General features: G+C 41.6%; 1 protein-coding gene and 1 pseudogene across 25 annotated transcripts in view; both read right to left on the bottom strand.

Moving 5' to 3' along the window:
• Nucleotides 1–19,847, bottom strand: part of ANK2 (ankyrin 2) — a 684,795-nt gene that overhangs the window by 554,121 nt on the left and 110,827 nt on the right. For 21 of the 25 annotated variants that reach the window (XM_054683323.2, XM_063809773.1, XM_063809768.1 and 18 more), the window contains exon 1: nt 12,875–13,158. The exons of 2 other annotated variants lie outside the window; for them this stretch is intronic. The gene's annotated coding sequence lies outside the window, so the exon portion shown is untranslated. Of the gene's footprint in view, nt 1–12,874; nt 13,159–19,847 lie in introns of those variants that run through there. 2 more of the 25 variants (XM_063809766.1, XM_063809767.1) reach the window with 1 other exon arrangement.
• Nucleotides 1,318–13,014, bottom strand: LOC129143811 (transcription initiation factor TFIID subunit 4B-like; annotated as a pseudogene).

Raw genomic sequence — 19,847 nt, 5'->3', positions numbered from 1 at the left:
TAGGGGGCAGCACCCATTGGGGAGTCTCTGGCCACGCAGGAGCCCATGGAGGGGGTGGGGGCTCAGGCATGGCGGGCTGCAGGTCCCGAGCCCTGCCCTATGGGGGAGACGGCTGAGGCCCAGGGAGAATTCAAGCATGGCACAGGTGGGCCAGCAGTGCTGGGGGACCCGGGGCACCCTCCGCAGCTGCTGGCCCGGGTGCTAAGCCCCTCACTGCCTGGGGCTGGTGGCTCCAGCCGGCTGCTCTCAGTGCAGGGCCCACCAAGCCCGTGCCCACCTGGAACCCGTGCTGGCCTGCGAGTGCCATGCACAGCCCCAGTTCCTGCCCGCGCCTCTCCCTCCACACCTCCCTGCAAGCAGAGGGAGCTGGCTTTGGCCTTGGCCAGCCCAGAGAGGGGCTCCCACAGTGCAGCTGCGGGCTGAAGGGCTCCTCAAGCGCAGCCAGAGTGGATGCCGTAGCCTGAGGAGGTGCCGAGAGCGAGGAAGGGCTGTTAGCACGTTGTCACCTCTCAGTCTCAAAAAAAAAAAAAAAATTGCATGTTACAGGGGTTTGGTGTATAGATTATTTTGTTACCCAGGTAATAACCATAGTAACCGATAAGTACCAATCTTCACTCTCCTCCCACACTCCACCTTTAAGTAGGCCCCAGTGTCTAATGTTCCCTTCTTTATGCCCATGTGTATTTGTACTCCATGTTTAGCTTCCACCTATAAATGAGAACATCTGGTATTTTGTTTCCTGTTACTGTGTTAATTTGCTTAGGATAATGGCCTCCGGCTCCATCTATATTGCTACAAAGGACATGATCTCATTCATTTTAATGACTGTAGTATTCCATGTTGTGTATGTACCACATTTTATTTACCCAGTCCACTGTCGATGGGCTTTTAGGTTGATTCCATGTCTTTGCTGTTGTGAGTAGTGCTGCAATGAACATATGTGTGCATATGACTTTATGGTAGAACAATTTATGTTTCTTTTGTTATACACTCAGTGATGAGACGCTGTGTCAAAGGGTAGCTCTCTTTTAAGTTCTTTGAGAAATCTTCAAACTGCTTTCCATACTGGCTGACCTAGTTTACATTCCCACCAGCAGTGGATAAGTGTTCACTTTTCTCCGCAACCTCGCCAGCATCTGTTATTTTTTGACTTTATTTTTATTTTTTATTTTTATTTTTTTGAGATGGAGTCTTACTCTGTTATCCAGCCTAGAGTGCAGTGGCACGATCTCCACTCACTGCAAGCTCCACCACCCGGGTTCACGCCATTCTCCCGCCTCAGCCTCCCGAGTAGCTGGGACTACAGGTGCCCACCACCACGCCCAGCTAATTTTGCTTTTCTATTGTTAGTACAGATGGGGTTTCACCATGTTAGCCAGGATGGTCTCCATCTCCTGACCTTGTGATCTGCCAGCCTCAGCCTCCCAAAGTGCTGGGATTACAGGTGTGAGTCACCATGCCCAGCACTGACTTTTTAATAATAGCCCTTCTAACTAGTGTGAGATGGTATCTCATTGTGGTTTTGATTTGCATATCTCTAATGATTAGTTTTGAGAATTTTTTTCATATGCCTGTTGGCCGCCTGTGTGTCTTCTTTTGAGAAGTGTCTCTCCATGTCCTTTGCCCTTCCTTTTTTTTTTTTTTTTTTTTTTTGTAGAGATGGGCTCATACTATGTTGCCCAGGCTAGTCTAACTCCTGGTCTCAAAGCAATCCTTCTGCCTTCGCCTCCCAAAGTGCTGGGATTATAGGCATGAGCCACTGCACTAGGCCTGAGGATACGATAAATATAATTGTAAATATATATGTACCCAACACTGGAACACCCAGATATAAAGGGAGAAATAGACTCTAACACAGTTAATAGTTGAGGACTTAAACACTCTACTCTCAGCATTAGACAGATTATCTAGACATAAAACCAACAAACAAACATTGGATTTAAACTGCATTTTATTCATTCATTCATTCATTCATTTATATTTTTGAGACAGAGTCCTGCTCTGTCACCCAGGCTGGAATGCAGTGACATCATCTCAGCTCACTGAAACCTCTGCCTCCTGGGTTCAAGCGATTCTTATGCCTCAGCTCCACAAATAGCTGGGATTACAGGCGCCACCACGCCCGGCTAATTTTTGTTTTGCTTTTAGTAGAGACAGGGTTTCACCATATTGGCCAGCCTGTTCTCAAACTCCTGGCCTCAAGTGATCCACCTGCCTCCACCTCCCAAAGAGCTAGAATTACAGGTGTGAACCACCACACCCAGCCTCCTTTGCCCATTTTTAAATAGGGTTGTTTGTTTTTTGCTTTAAGTGCCTTATAGATTCCAGATATTAGATGTTTGCTGGATACATAGACTTTTGCTGGATACATAGTTTGCAAACCTCCCTTCTGGAGGTTGTCTGTTTACTCTGTTAATAGTTTCCTTGGCTGTGCAAAGGTTATTTACTTTAATTAGGTCCCATTTGTCAATTTTTTGTTTTGTTGCAATTGCTTTTGGAATCTTTGTCATGACATCTTTGCCAGAGCCTGTGTCTAGAATTGTACTTCCTATGTGTTCTGCTAGGGTTTTTATAGTTTCAGATTTTATATTTAAGTCCTTAATTAGGCTGGGCACGGTGGCTCACGCCTGTAATCCCAACACTTTGGGAGGCCGAGGCGGGTGGATCACAAGGTGAGGAATTCAACAACAGCCTGGCCAAGATGGTGAAACCCCCCTCTCTACTAAAAATACAAAAATTAGCTGGGCGTGGTGGGGGGTGCTTTTAATTCCAGCTACGAGGGAGGCTGAGGCAGAGAATTGCTTGAACCCAGGAGGTGGAGGTTGCAGTGAGCCAAGATTATGCCACTGCACTCCAGCCTGGGCGACAGAGCGAGACTCTGTCTCAAAAAAAAAAAAAAAAAAAAAAAGTCCATAATTCATCTTGAGTTGATTTTTGTATATGGTGAAAGAAAGGAGTCGTGTTTCAATCTTCTGCATATGGCTAGCCAGTTATCCCAGCAGTGTTTATTGAATAGGGAATCCTTTCCCCAATGCTTATTTTTGTAGGCTTTGTTGAAGATCAGATGGTTGTAGGTTTGCGACTTTATTTCTGTGTTCTCTAACCTGTTCTATTCGTCTCTGTGTCTGTCTTTGTACCAGTACTATGCTGTTTTGGTTACTGCAGCCTGTGGTATAGTTTGAAGATGAGCAGTGTAACACCTCCAGCTTTGTTCTTTTTGCTTAGGATTGCTTTGTTTATTCAGGCTCTTTTTTTATTCCGTATGAATTTTAGAATAGCTTTTTCTAGTTCTGTAAAAAATATTGTTGTCACTTAGATAGGAATAGTGTTGAATCTGTAAATTGATTTGGGCAGTATGGCCATTTTAACAATATTGATTCTTCCTATCCACGAGCATGAAATGTTTTTCCATTTGTTTGCTCTTTCATATTGGTGATTATGTTCCAGGAATCGAAATTTCAGAACAGTGCAACAATGCTCTTTGGGTCTTCCTTGGCAGTAAATTGCAAGGATCTGGATGGAGAGTGGAGTGGTCCCTTCAGAAGGGCCAGGTACAGAGCTCGAGAATATTTCATCTCCTGTTCCTGTTCCATACAAAATATCAAGTCCCTGAGGCAGATTCTTGTGATTCTTAGACGAAGCAACTGTTTGGTGACTGTCAGGCTGGATGTCCCAGAAGCAAGAAGGTTGTCTTTTAAGCCCTCACTTCCAAGTTCTAGTGGTCTCTTCTTCCTTGGTCCAATAGCTGCAAGAGCTGTGAGATTAGCATCTCTATGCTGTATCTGTTCAAGTTCCAGTTGCTGTAACTCATTGGCTTTCTGCTTTAATCTCAGCTGTTCTGGATCTTCTTTATTACAACGACTCTTGGCTGCCTTAAGTAACATTTCTCTTTCTTCTAAATCCTTTCTCTGCTTCTCCAATTGATCCAGCTTTTCAAGAAATTTGAGGTGTGACCTGGTATCACTACACAGGATGTAATTTTCGCTTGCCTTGTAAGTAGTCATTCAATGCTGAGCAATTGCAGTCAGTTTTTCTAGAAGGCTTCATAATTTTTCCTGTGTTGCATGGGTGATCAAGTTCACAGCAACAGTTAAGTTCTGTAATGTCATGCTTTTTACCAATGTCTAAAATTCTCTTTTGTAGAACTCCAATAAAAAGAAATGGTTCATCTTTACATGACTGAATGAGTGTGCCAACCAATTCAGAGTTTGTTGCTAAGACACAGGCATTTTCTTCATTAAGGTTGACCCCTGCCATAGAAGTCACATCACTGATGTCATCTTCATCCCTGAAGCATATTGTTCCATTCTCTTTTACTTTATTTTTTTGAGTAGAAGATGCTTGAAGCAACAGAATTTTATTTCCAGGCAGAGTAATTTGCTTTAGAACAGAAGATGGAAGAAACTGACTGGTAGGTATTATGGTGTTCACTGGCATTGTCTTCTATCCAGATTTCTGAATGGTCAATGCTGAGGAATGTGTAAGTGTGGTCACCCGTTTTTCATTGCCTCCTAAAGCCTGCTGAACTACTAGTTGCTTGACTTTAACTGCCTATGGAATCCCAGCTGGTTGTGAAAGGACAGGGCCCGGCTGGGCAAGTTTGATTTGCATTGGAGTGCCAATAACAGGCTTGTCACATGTGGTCCCAGTAGATGTAACAAAAGGTTTCAGAGATGGAAGACAAATAGCTGCACCTGAAGATTCTTCAAAAGTTACTGCTGGTAGGGAAAGTGTTACTGCTGTTCCAGGGACAACTGGCTTTTCAGGTTGCAGTGAGACCATTGTCACTGTGTTTGGTACAGATGTCACAAGTGGTTTTCGAAGTCTGAAGCAAAACAGACTACACAACTCTATAGAAATTTATAGTCAAAATAGTAACAACAGGTTATGAGATAGGCCTTAGACTTAGAAAGTCTGGACTGACTGGATTCTCAAATGACAAGTCACACATTTGGGGCAAGTTCATCTTACCATCTGTGAAATGTCCATAAATAAACGAAGTATTAATACAGGGTCTTGCATATGGAAAGTGCTCAGCATTTAGCAGTGATGGGATTCAGGACCTGCTACCCCAAAATATGGCACTTTGGCATTTGAGGAAGCAGTAGAAGCAGAAAAGTTACTCGTTGATCTTCTCCCCTGAAGTAAGCCAAAACACAATTCTTTGACCTTCCTGTGAAATAAGTAATTAAGGCTCTCATGGAGAGGTGCCCACCCTATATATGGAGGAAAGGAATGTTCTTATCTCCAAAGGCACAGGGACACAGAGACAAATATGAATACACAGGTCTAGCTAAGTCCCCCAGTTTATTACCATTAGATCACACCTCCTTTGTCCAATCATACTTTTCCACAACTGTCTACTCTTCATCAAACCTAAGCACAAAAATGTACAAATTTACCTTTTTCTTTGGGTCTTCATTTCTGAAGGCTCTTATGTCATGTAAACATATTAATTAAGTGAATTTGGTTTATGATTTTCTCTGGTTAATCTGTCTTTTGTTATAGGTGCCTCAGCCATGAACTTAGCAATGGATGAGGAAAAGAAATCTTTCCTCCCCTACAACAGTTGCTTTTGTAGTATTGGTAGTATTATTGGTAGTATTATCATTACTTGTGATACTTCCTCAAAAACCAGTTTAATTGGATGAAAAGGACACAAACCAAATCAGATAGGGTTAAGGGATAAGGGATCTAACTATGTCAACAAAATCTGATAATACTGGGTCTTGAATGATGAAATTTTCTTTCCAACTGAGGACAGTGGATAGTCTTTTTCTTTCTTTTTTTAAATTTTTTTTTTATTATCCTTTATGTTCTAGGGTACATGTGCACAACACGCAGGTTTGTTACATATGTATACATGTGCCGTGTTGGTGTGCTGCACCCATTAACTTATTATTTACATTAGGTATATCTCCTAATGCTATCCCTCCTCCCTCCCCCCACCCCATGACAGGCCTGGTATGTGATGTTCCTCACCCTGTGTCCAGGTGTTCTCATTGTTCAATTCCCACCTATGAGTGAGAATATGTGATGTTTGGTTTTCTGTCCTTGCAATAGTTTGCTCAGACTGATGGTTTCCATCTTGATCCATGTACCTACAAAGGACATGAACTCATCATTTTTTATGGCTGCATAATATTCCATGGTGTATATGTGCCACATTTTCTTAAGACAGTGGATAGTCTTTTTCTAAATCAATATATACAGAACTGGTTTTTTTACCAAATCATCTTAAAATCTGCATTATAATTACATTTTCTAGTGTGGTTGCCATGCAATAGAATTCCATGGCTTCTTTTCCATGCTCAAAACAAAGAATAAAAATATGCTAAAAGCAGGGTGCAGTGGCTCACACCTATAATCCCAGCACTTTGAGAGGCCGAGGCGGGTAGATCACCTGGTCAGGAATTTGAGACCAGCCTGGCCAGCATGGTGAAACCCCATCTCTACTAAAAATACAAAAATTAGCCAGGTGTGGTGGCGCATGTCTGTAGTCCCAGCTACCTGGGAGTCTGAGGCAGGACAATGGCTTGAACCAGGGAGGCGGAGGTTGCAGTGAGCTGAGATCGCACCATTGCACTCCAGCCTGGGTGACAGAGCAAGACTCCGTCTGAAAAAAAAAAAATGCTAAAGGTGGGGTGCAATGGCTCACATCTGTAATCCCAGCACTTTGGAAAGCTAAGGCAAGAGGACTGCTTGAAGCCAGGAGTTCAAGACTAGCCTGGGCAACAGAACAACACCCTGTCTCCAGAAAAATAAAACTTAAAAAATTAACTGGTCATGGTTGTAGTCCTGTCACTCTCCTGTAGTCTTGTAATCTTAGTTACCTGGGAGGCTGAGGCTGGAAGATCGCTTGAAGCCAAGAGTTCGAGACTGCAGTAAGCTATGATCACACCACCGCCCTCCAGCCTGGGTGACAGAACAAGACCCTGTCTCCCTCTAGATAGACGGATAGATAGATAGATAGATAGATAGATAGATAGATAGATAGATAGATAGATGCTGAAGACCTACAACACATCCAAGGTCCAAAGACAATAAATGAAAACAATTTTTACAAGGAAACTCTCCATCTGAAGTTTAGGGTATAATTAGGTTTAAAAGATTGTCCTTAAAAAAAAATCGGCATTAATCAAAACAGATCGAAGTATAGAAGCCTAAATCCATGATCAGAAAAATCCATCTATAACTTCCATGGACCCCAAACAGTAATCTCAGATTTCACATTGAATCTGGCTAAGTCACTAGCACAGTAAACAGTAGCATCTGGCTCTCATGTGGGATGGTATATACAATGGGCCAATCCATAACTTTAGTGTACTTTGGACATTTAGATGGATGGGCTGAGAGCCCAGTGTGTTATAATAACCCTGAAAAACTTTTGGCTCTGGCTGTGAACACATTAGCATTAACTTAAATTTGTTGCTTTGTTTACAACAAGAGATATTTGCTTGTGCTTTCTGCCTAAATGGAATCGGTTAAAGGCACCCAAGACCTCAAAGAGTGAAATTTACAATTAGTACAGCAGCTATTCACTTTACTGAACTTTGAATTTTTTTTTTTTTTTTGCATTTCCTCTTAGTTACATCTTTTGGAAATAAATGATATCTTTATTTGGAGTTTCTGTCTGTTCATATTAGGACCATTAACAACTAATATCCCCTGCCTAATTTTTTCTTTCCTCCATAACCTGAAGCTTAAAATAAGTAACCATTTAGAGGGTTCCTTGAAGATGTCACCATTTAGAAATGTCACACATGCAGTCATTTGTTTCTGAGCTAGACAGTGTTGGCTGTTTAGAACAGTGTCCCAATTATTCTTTTTGAAACCACTCAAAGCCACCAGAACTAATTTCTCCCAATATATCACTATAGTTTAATGTCTACAATGAAGAGATACCCTCACTCAACCAGTAGAAACTGACTATTGCATATCCAGGATATAATCAGAGGACCTCTGTATTGAATTTGAGATTTCCAAAAATTGTAATTAAACAACACCCAATCTAATTTTGTGTTTATTGCTTTTACAAATAGCATCAACACAGGTGAATTATCTATGACATTTATTCACATGTGCGTTATTTTAAGCAAATAACGCGGGAGTCTTACCCTTACCAAAATAAGACTGAATAATTAACAGATGGGCATTCTAAAAACATTATGGAACAGCATAATGTTGGATTACCTTTTAAATCTCATTATACTCATAAGCAAGAATTGCAATGTTCTATATATTTGTTCTATCAATGAACAAGTTTTTTTTTTTAATCTCTTGTGGGTCTAGCATTGATCTCAACAGGGAAAAAATTAATCTAAAATTTTATTTTGAATTAAACATCTTTTAAATGTTTCTTTCTTTCTTTGTTTTGTTTTTATTATTTCAGGTTTTTTTTTTTGATACAGGGTTACACTGTCACCCAGGCTGGAGTGCAGGTTGCGATCTTTGCTCACTGCAACCTCCGCCTCCTGGTTTGAAGCCATCCTCCTACCTCACCCCTCCTAGTAGCTGGGGCCACAGGCGCATGCCACCACCCCCAGCTAATTTTTGTAATTTTAGTAGAGACAAGGTTTTGTCATGTTGGTCAAGCTGGTCTCGAACTCCTGACCTCAAGTGATCTGCCCACTTCGGCCTCCCAAAGTGCTGGAATTTACAGGCATGAGCTACTATGCCCAGCCTGAAATGGTTTTTTGTTGTTGTTGTTTTTCTTTTTTTTTTTTTTTTTTGAGACGGAATCTCGCTCTGTCGCCCAGGCTGGAGTGCAGTGGCGCGATCTTGGCTCACTGCAACCTCTGCCTCCCAGGTTCAAGAGATTCTCCTGCCTCAGCCTCCTGAGTAGCTGGGACTACAGGCACATGCCACCACGCCCGGCTAATTTTTGTTTTTTTTTTGTTTTTTTTTTTTTTAGTAGAGACAGGGTTTCACGGTGTTAGCCAGGATGGTCTCAATCTCCTGACCTCGTGATCCTCTTGCCTTTGCTTCCCAAAGTGCTGAGATTACAGACGTAAGCCACCGTGCCCAGCCCCTTAAATGGTTTTTAAATATGTCACCATGAATAGGTTTGTATAAAGAAAGAACATTAGGCGCAGTGGCTCATGCCTGTAATCCCAGCTCTTTGGGAGGCTGAGGCGGGTGGATCGCTTGAGCCCAGGAGTTCAAGACCAGCCTGGGCAACAAGGTGAAACCCTGTGTCTACAAAAAATACAAAAGTTAGCTGGGCGTGGTGGCGCACACCTGTGGTCCCAGCTATTTGGTGGGGCTGAGATAGGAGGATGGCTTGAGCCCAGGATGCGGAGGTGGCATTAAGCCAAGATTGCACGAATGTACTCCAGCCTGGGTGACAGACAGACCCTTTCTCAAAAAAAAAAAAAAAAAATCTATGACTCAGAAAACCACCCAAATAGAATGAAGCTTCTAAATGTTCTCGTGGTATGTGATTTGCCATAACTGAACAATAATCCCCCTTATTAATTAGGGTAGAAGACAGCATAGTGGTGCTTGCCTATAATCCCAGTTACTTAAGAGGCTGAGGTGAGAGGATCACTTGAGCCCAAGAGTTCAAGGTTACATGAGCTGTGATCACACCACTGCACTCCAGCCTGGGTGACAGACTGAGACCCAGTCTCAAAAAAAAAAAAAAAAAAAAATTAGGGTAGTCTACATTCTCAGAAAGCCAAGATTAGAAAACTATAACAATCAGGTATTTGAGATCTCATCACATGACCCACAAAGAATATAAATATGCTAGTTTCCTAAGAAAACAGAACTTAATTTTCTCTGTAAAGATTTCCCAATCTGAACTAGGTGTGATGGTGCATGCCTGTAATCCCAGCTACTAGGGAAGCTAACACAGTAGGATCATTTGAGCCCAGGAGTTCCAGACCAGCCCTGACAACATAGCAAGACTCCATCTCTACAAAAAACATTTAAGGGGCCGGGCGCGGTGGCTCATGCCTGTAATCCCAGCACTTTGGGAGACCGAGGCGGGCGGATCACCTGAGGTGAGGAGTTCAAGACCAGCCTGACCAACATGGAGAAACCCCGTCTAAAAATACAAAAAAAATTAGCCAGGCATGGTGGCGCATGCCTGTAATCTCAGCTACTCGGGAGGCTGAGGCAGGAGAATCGCTTGAACCCGGGAAGCGGAGGTTGCGGTGAGCCAAGATCGCGCCATTGCACTCCAGCCTGGGCAACAAGAGTGAAACTCGGTCTCAAAAAAATAAATAAATAAATAAAAATTATCCCGGTATAGCAGCATGCACCTGTAGTCCCAGTCACTCAGGAGTCTAAGGCTGAAGGATTGTTTGAACCCGAGTTTAAGGTTACATGAGCTATGATCATGCCCCTGCACTCCAGCCTGGGCAACAGAGAGAGACCCTATCTCGAAAAACAGAAAAACAAAGGCAAAGCTAGGCACAGTGGCTCATGCCTGTAATCCCAGCTACTTGGGAGGCTAAGGTAGGAGGATTACTTGAGCCCAGGAATTGAGTCCAGCTTGGACAACATAGCAAGAACCTGTCTCTAATTTAAAAACACAAAATTGACTTTCCAATCTATTGCAAGACATTCTTCGGGAAAGACAGTGAAATTACAGTCATTTTACTATGCTAATAATTACACAGCATTTTAAATAAAAAAGAACCAGAAATTGAAAAAAACACCTAATTTTTAAAGAAAATGTTCTCTCCTTAGGTTGCATGATTGCAGAAGGAGCACTGGGCAGTCAGGCAATCTGAGTTCTAGTCCCAACTCTGTCACTCATCAGATGTGTAACTCTGACCAGCTTTACCCTCTGTGAAATACGGCTGAACTATCAGTCCTAATAGGGTCTGGTCCAGTTCTAAGACTGTAACTACAGGTGCCTTCCCTGAAAAGCAGAAATCTGAAGGAGTGTGGATAGCCCTTCTGCATTAAACATAGCTAGCCTAATGTGATGATAAAGACAGGAAGAGAATACAGGACATTAAACAGAGTTGTGTGAGTGAGATGGAAAAATGGATAATTTTCTTCCATTTCTTTTCACATTACTGTGTTAAAGAAAAGGAATTCTAAAACCCCCATAAATGGGTATCTTCACCCTGAGAAGCAGGAAATGTGTGTCTGCAGAGAAATCAGGCCTCTTCAGTTTTGTGACCGAGGAATCCATGTGCCCAAGGATGGGCATCGTTTTATCACACTCCCCTTCAGAGAGAGTTTTAGGCATGTGGCCAAAAAAGGGGGTGTGGTCTAGGCAGAGACGGAGGACCGGATCAGGAAGACTACCTCTGAATTCCTCACACTGTGCTCGTCTACAAGAAATGGCTAACAAAATTACAAGCAGTGATGCAGACCCTTTCCAAGATGAATATAGCTTCACTCAACAATATGGAAGGAGGAGAAAGTAGGGTGGGGTGGGAGGATCTTCCATTTTTCTATGTCTTCATTTTATATGGCTTGTACCTGTAACATACAGGGTTCAAAAGATGAATTAGAACTGTCTCTGCGCTAGTGTTTATGCAGTTCAGTGGAATAGAATGGGAGGGGAATCATCCATGTTCACAACACTGGGTGGGGCATGCTCTCTTCTGTTGTTTGTTGTTCTGTGACTTAAACCATATACTGCAAAAGGCTAAAAAAAAAAAGGACAAAACTCATCTAAGCATATTTTCTTTGCATTCATACCATCATCTTTCTCACCCAAAAGTTTCTTCAATGCCTAAGTGTTTCTGGAATCAGTGTTTGGCCCCAAAGTCTCTGGTTTGTGCAGAGATTCATAGAAAAGACTAGGTTCTCTTCCTTTAAAAAATAAAGATTTTCCAATGCTTAAAGACATGCCTATTATCCCTCAAGGGGATACCATACACCTTGACCTAGAACTCTATCAAGTGTTCACAGAAAAGTGCCAGGGCAAATAAACAATCTGTTCTTCTAAATTCCCCTTTATATCTCCTTCCAACCACACACATTTATTTTCAGTCTCTAAAGCAAACTTAATGTTATATGCTCAGGAGGAAGAGAAAGATGTTATTGAATTTATTCCTTTGCTCTCCAAAAAGGCCACACCTAAGACATCGTCGAGGTGAGAATCATTCCTGATGCATGAGTGTGGGAATGTGGTGCTTTTTAGGAATAAAAAATAAAAACCAAGCCAAAGAACAAACAAACAAACAAAAAAACACTGCTCAGAAATCTGTATCTGTTACATTTCTCTCTACTCCTTAATTGGGCTTTCGATGCAGGAAAGACAATTCACTAGCTGGGAAAGGGAGAAAGAACTCCATCATTCTTCCACTGCCAGCACCTGTTCTGCCAGCTGACACTATTTAATATAAATTTTGACCATAAAAAAAGGCAACATACTAATAGCACTGCTGTTTACCAAAAACTAATTAAATCTCTTTACTGCTGGTTCACCCCCGCTTTCTCTCACACCACCTACTCACCCAATGCAGAGAAGGGGTGGCAACCACTTTCTCCGGCACAGACACAGCCAGTGTCTTAACACAAGCAGTATTCTGACCAAAAGAGCCACCACCCTCTTGCCCCTCTCCCTGCTTATCATACAGGGAACACCAAGTCCACTCTGGGGCTGGGAATCTGAAATAAATCAATTCACTTTAACCAGATCTTAAAAATCTGCCCTACGATTACAGAAAGAGAAAATGCAAATCAGAAAAACACATCACATGGAGAACAAACCAAAACCAGGGCTGGGGAACATTTGCACATCAGCGCTGCCTTTGAACTCCAGAATGGCATGGAAAGCGCCGCTGCCCAGCCCAGATCCAAGGAGGGGGTTTTACAAAGGCTTCCAGCACCCCCTATCAACACAAACACTTCCTCCCCGCTTCCAAAATTCTCTGAATAAAGACCTTCTTTAAGCACTTACTGGGAGCGGCAGCTTCTCTCTGCAATGTGCCTGTGAGTCACGCAGCAGGAGGGGCCCCGGAGCAGGGCAATTCGGAGAGCCCCCAGCTTCCCTGCAAGCTGATGTCTATGAGACAGCAGCCCAGGAACCGACTTTCCCATTACAGCCTCAGACTGTAATCCATGTGCTTTCGGCGGGCCAGTCCCAGCTGCCCACAGAGCACCACATGATCTGCTCTGACATCAGATCAGCCAGACGTGACAGCCCATCCGCCAGCCTCTTCCACACTCTTGGGTTGCATCATTTGGGTGCCTTTGGTTTGCATTTAAGCAGGTGGTACAGAGTAAGGAACTGTTGTTTTCTCACAAAATATTTTTTTTCTGGTTTCTTCTGTTCTAAAAGAAGGGAAAAATAAGCAAGAAAAGCACTTGAATTTGTTGCAGCCTAAATGTATCAGATATATGGGAAGTAACTGGAGTTCCACGCCTAGTTCAGGGAAGCTGAGGAATAAGCTACTGCCAAGATGCCAATGCCGTGGGAGTGATTTCATCTATAAATCACTATCACCACCATACCCCACCGCCTTTCAGTAGATCATCTTTTATATAAGAGTTTATATATATCTATATACACATACATACATATATATATGTTTAAGTCATAAAATATTGGTAGGTGGTGTGTGTGTGTGTTTTAAGCTAGTCACCACTGAGTTTAGTTCATGGGCAATCTCAATGAGGTAACCATGAGACTCAGTGCAATATACAATAATTCTATTTTGAGAAGATTCACATATAGTCCAACAGAAATAGATGTACAGACCTGGACGGATAGGCAGATAAGCAGACAGGAAGTCAGAACCATCCATTCAGGCTTACATTCATTCATTCAATAATCATTTATTGATCACCTACTATATACCCAGTCCAAAAACAGATTATCAAAATGGTGGAGGGGTTGGATATTTGTTACAGAGCTTCTAATTCTACTTCTGTGATAAGACAAGGAAGTAAGAGCCTTATCAAGGATCCTTATAAAATGTTCTGTGTCTAATACTGAATCTAAAGGCTGGTAACAAAATCAGGTTTTATCTTGATTTCATTAGGATAAATGGTAACACATGTAAGCTTTAAGGTAAGAATAATCAAAATCAATAAGACTTTATGAAGCAAAATCATAGCCGGCTTAGACAGCTGTGACCAGAAATGATGTAATTCTAAAATTATAAAAAATATAATGCTCCCCTAGCAGAGAGGAGAATTCACTGTTTTTTTTGGACACCATCTTGCCCTGTCCCCCAGGCTGAAGTGCAGTGGCACAATCTTGGCTCACTGCAACTTCCCCCTCCTGGGTTCAAGTGATTCTCCTGCCTCAGCCTCCCAAGTAGCTGGGATTACAGGCATGTGCCACCACACCTGGCCAATTTTTGTATTTTTAGTAGAGACAGGGTTTCACCATGTTGTCCAGGCTGGTCTTGAACTGCTGACTTCAGGTGATCCACCTGCCTTGGCTTCCCAAAGTGCTGGGATTACAGGCGTGAGCCACTGTGCCCGGCCAAGACACTTCTTAAGTAGAAAAATAAATATTTAACTTTAGTTTTCCTTAGTTTAATAATTAGTTTAATATTAGTTTAATAATTTAATTATTAGTTTAATAATAATCACAAAATATGCAAACCCTTGGTTTTCATTATTTTGTCTTTGTCCCTTATATTTAAAGTGAATTGTGCCATTTTCTTATATGTTAATTAAGGCTATAATATCATTATTTGATATTGTAATCAATATAATAGTATTTGCATATTTTTATGGAAATAATTCAATCTAATAATTATAAATTACTAATATCATAATAAATTTGTCATTTAATATATAATATTTAACTCATCTATTTGCTTTGTACCAAGTGTGTGATATTTTCCCCTGAGATGACCAGGATGCTTGTGACTGTGGAATTCAATATGAGATTCCAAGAGCACTTGTTTCCATTTGTTCTCTATTGGAAATAAACTATATAAAGAGTAAAACTGTTCAAGTCTACTACTGTTTCTACTGAAACAGAACATCTCTGACACCAGATATGTGGGTTTTTCACATCAAGAAATTTCCCAATTTTCTGCAGACACCGAGTGCCCTACAATTTAATTCAATTCTGACACTGACTACCCAGAGTTAACGCAGACACCACAGGTTAAGGGCTCAGTTCCACAAGACTGCCCCCAACTTCAAATAAAAATCACAAGTAGTGGGTACCCAGGTTACCCACACTTTTGTCCAGCTTGGCTACAAATTGGGGGTTCCCATGACTGACTCCGTCCTTAGGTTTGATAATTTGTTATAATAGCTCACAGAACTCAGGGAAACACTTTACTTATTATTACCAGTTTGTTATAAAGAATATTATAAAGTACAGAAATGAACAGCCAGATGAAAAGGCATGTAAGGTGAGGTCTCCAAGTCTCCAGAGTGCAGGAGTTTCTGTCCCCGTGGTGTTTGATGTGGTCCCAACATGTGGATACATTCACCAACTTGGAAGCTCTCTGAATCCTATTGTTAATGGTTTCTTTTTATGGAGGTCCCATTACAGAGGTATGGTTGATTAAATCTTTGGCCATTGGAGACTGACTCAATCTTCAGCCCCCCTCCCCTCTATGGAGGTGTGGTGGATCTGAAAGTTTAAATCCTCTAATCACATGGTTGGTTTCTCTGGCAAAGAGTTCCCATCCTGAAGCTATCTAGGGCAGGCCCCTGCCCCCACCAAGAGTCACCTCATTAGCATAAACTCAGGTTTGGTTGAAAGGGCCTTATGAATAGCAAATTATGCTAATCTCTCCTCATTATCTAGGAAATTACCAAGGTTTTATGAGCTCTGTGTCAGAAACTAGGGATGAATATTAATATATGTGTTTGTTTATATATCACAATATCACAGTTAATTCTTTTACACTTATTTAATTGAACACCTATTATGTTCAAGTCACTGAAAATGATACCAAAGTGCATGATATTCAATGGGTTTATAATCTTGTTAGGGATATACTGTTTCCACACAAATATCTGAAATATAGTTGCTAAATCAAATACATAGAAAGTAATGCAGTTAAAGTAGACAAAGAAAGTGAATTCTCGCCAGTGGTGGTGGCTTACACCTGTAATCTCAGCACTTTGGGAGGCCGAGGTGGGCGGATCATTTGAGGTCAGGAGTTCAAGACCAGCCTGGCCAGCCAACATGGTGAAACCCCATCTCTACTAAAAATAGTAGACTTTGAGACTCCATCATAAAAAAAAAAAGTTTCTTTTTGTATTTAGTTTCTTGGAATTTTGCTGATCTCTCTAGCTAAAATTAACTGGCAATTTAAAAATAGCACTGTTCAGGTACCTACCAACACCCCCCATACAGTGATCTTTTGCCACTATTTCTTATAATATGAGCTAAGTGAAGTGCGAAATGTGGCCTCACCGACAAATTGTTCCTTCCAAAATCTATAGAGTTAACAAAGGTTTAATATTCAAAAGATTGTCACTACTCCTAAACTCTAGCACAGGCTACCGTCATCACTTGTCTCCTGGACTACAGCAACAGCTTCCAGTTGTCCTCTATAGAGCAGGCAGAATGTTCTCTCTCTTACTTAAAACTCTCTCAGCCTGAGCAACATGGTGAAACCCCATCCCTAAAAAAAATTTAAAAATTAGCCTGGAGTGGTGGTACACACCTGTAGTCCCAGCTACTCAGGAGGCTGAGGTGGGAGGATCCCCTGAGCCCAGGGAGGTTGAGGCTGCAATGAGCCACAATCATGCCACTGCACTCCAGACTGGGTAACAGAGTAATACCTTGTCTCAAAAAAACAAACAAACAAACAAACAAACAAAAAAACGCTCTCCAGTCATTTTCCATCTCATTTAACTCCTCATCATGGCCTCTAACACCCTTTAATGAAACTATATAGATGCTTCTTAAGTAGCTTCCTTCTCCAGTAAATAACATACTGAATATTTCTCTCGTTGGCTGAGTTATTGTTCATTAGGTAATTAACACTTGTTTTCTGAAATTCATTTATTTCCTCAGGAAAGACTATAAGAAAATGAACTATTGAATTAAAGGATGCGATCTTATTTCAAAGTAATAGTGTTTAGGCAAGATACATAACTGCCTGCCCAAAGACTACAGCTCCCAAGCTCCCTTGCAACTCAGTGTGGCCTTCTGAGCAGAATTTCTCCTTTCTTGCCTCAAAGAACATTGCTTGCCTTAAACTTCTTTTGTTTCCTTTATGCAAGCTAAAACACAGATTTGCCTGTGACCTCACTTCAACCACACAGCTTTAACGGGGAATGGCAGAGCAAATGAACAGAAGAAAACTGGGCCACTAAATTACCACAGAAAGCAGAGTTGACCTTCTAACCTGGACGACTCATTCATACTGCATTCTTGTCAGCATTGAGGCCTATTTCTTTTAAGGGAAATCTGGCTGGGTGCAGTGGCTCATGCCTGTAATCCTAACACTTTGGGAGGCCAAGATGGGTAGACAGCTTGAGCTCAGGAGTTTGAGACCAGCCTAGGCAACATGGCAAGACCCTGTCTCTATGAAAAATAGAAAAATTAGCTGGGCATGGTGGTGCAAACCTGTGGTCCCAGCTACTCAGGATGCTGAGGCAGGAGAATGGGTTGAGCCTGGGAGGTTGAGGCTGCAGTGAGCCATGATCACGCCACTGCACTCCAGCCTTGGTGGCAGAGTGAGACCCTGTCTCAAAAAATAAATAAATAAATAAATATAATATAATTTGGTAAAGGAAAAATAGTATAGAAAGTTGAAAATGATTCAATGATTACTATTCATCGGCATTCTGTCTTTTAAGAATTGCTTGTCCACATTGATTTTTATTTTTACTGAATTTTTAATATGTTTCTTTATTCTGTTGAGCTTCATTGTTTGCCTTTAAATTCTGCTTTTGGGAAACATGTTGAAGTGTTTTATTGTCATCATTTGTAATTTTTCCATTGTTTTTTTTTCCATTGAAAGTTTCCATAATGACCAGATTTTTTTTTGATTTTTTTTTTTTTTTTTTTAGACAGAGTCTCACTCTGTTGCCCAGGCTGGAGTGCAGTGGTGCAGTCTTGGCTCACCACAACCTCTACCTCCCAGGTTCAAGCGATTCTCCTGCCTCAGCCTCCCAAGTAGCTGGGACTACAGGTGCACACCACCATGCCCAGCTAATTTTTTTTATTTTTAGTAGAGACATGGTTTCACTATGTTGGCCAGGCTGGTCTCGAACTCCTGACCTTGTGATCCACCCACATCAGGCTCCCAAAGTGCTGAGATTACAGGTATGAGCCACCGCGCCCAGCCGATGACCAGATTTTAAACTCTAAATACCATTCCTCACTAAAAAGAACCAGGGCTCTTTGGGGAAAAGGCTGATTTTAAATCTGAGGCAGAGAATGTATAAGATGAGCTTAGCACATTGTCTTATAGCAGAAAGCAAGGAAATTACTGAAGAGAAGTAGGGTCGTGTCAAAGGACAGGAATCAACGTGGAGAGGCCCCCAAAAGCCAACTTCACCAAAAGCATCTTTTCTAGTTACTATGGCTATGTAAAAAGTCATGCCAAACTTAGCTTAAAACATTTATTTTTCTCACAAATCTGTAGTCTGGGAAGGGTTCAGAGGGTTAGCTGGTTTCTACTCCACTTAGCATCATTTGAGCATCTCAAAAGCTGGAGAATGAAATCCTCTGAGGGTTCATTCACTCACATGTCTGGTGCCTGAACTGGAACATTGAGGAATGGAATAATTAGGGCTCCTTAATCATCTCTGCGTGCCTCTTATGTTGCTTTTCCTTATGGTCTTTTAACATGGTGGCTTCAGGGTGGTTGGATTTCACTAAAAGCATGTGTCCCAAGAGAGTGCCAGGCAGAAGCAATGGAGATGTGTCAATATCACATTATAGGAAGACCATGTGAGACTGAATATATTGGTGTATCCTGCTTTGGTAAATACAATCTATCACAGCATCATAAAGAATACTATAATTGAGTGACACACTTGAATATATAAAAGTCCTAATGATACTCAGCCCAGAATGAAAAGACATATTTGCCCCTCATTGAGGTAACTATTATACCAATTCCTTACACGAAAATTAGTCGAGAGTTAAGTATGAATTCTTTCTTTTCCAAATGGAACTCTGTTTTGGCATAACACATAGCTCTTTTTTTTTTTTTTTTTTTTTTTTTGAGACGGAGTCTTGCTCTGTTGCCCAGGCTGGGGTGCAGTGGCGGGATCGTGGCTCACTGCAACCTCCGCCTCCTGGGTTCACGCCATTCTCCTGCCTCAGCCTCCTGAGTAGCTGGGACTACAGGCGCCCGCCACTACACCTGGCTAATTTTTTGTATTTTTAGTAGAGACGGGGTTTCACCGTGTTAGCCAGGATGGTCTCAATCTCCTGACCTCGTGATCGCCCGTCTCGGCCTCCCAAAGTGCTGGGATTACAGGCGTGAGCCACCGCGCCCGGCCGGAGTAACACATAGCTCTAATTAATAAGGCGAACTCTATTAGAAGAATCTTAGTTAATGAAAGCAAAAACACTAACAATTGGAAAAATCACCATTTTGCAACTTGTAATGGAGTAACTGGTTCAGACAACAGTCAGCAATGGGTGCCAACAGCATTGAGTATAAGGTTGATAAAGGCACTGGATACTAATCTGCTGCTGAGTTCTTAGCACACAGAATATTTACTTGTCTCAAGGGGGGAAAATCGTAACTTTATAATAGAGAGATCTAGTAATTTCCCCATTTACCATTAATCTAAAGATCGATCTTAGTATCATAAAAAGTAACACAACTAAGTATTGTACAACTCTTGATATGATAGGATATAATGTTCACAGCATCACCCATGAAACACACTTGACAAAAATGTTTTACCTGACATCAGTAACAACTTTAGATCAAAATTTCCAGTCTCCAGGAAATACAGCAGAGAGTTACCTAAAATTT

Source organism: Pan troglodytes, chromosome 3 (assembly GCF_028858775.2).
Source record: "Pan troglodytes isolate AG18354 chromosome 3, NHGRI_mPanTro3-v2.0_pri, whole genome shotgun sequence".
Classification (NCBI taxonomy): domain Eukaryota; kingdom Metazoa; phylum Chordata; class Mammalia; order Primates; family Hominidae; genus Pan; species Pan troglodytes.
Note: the sequence above shows the minus strand (reverse complement) of the source record. Positions and strands in the feature narration are given on the sequence as shown.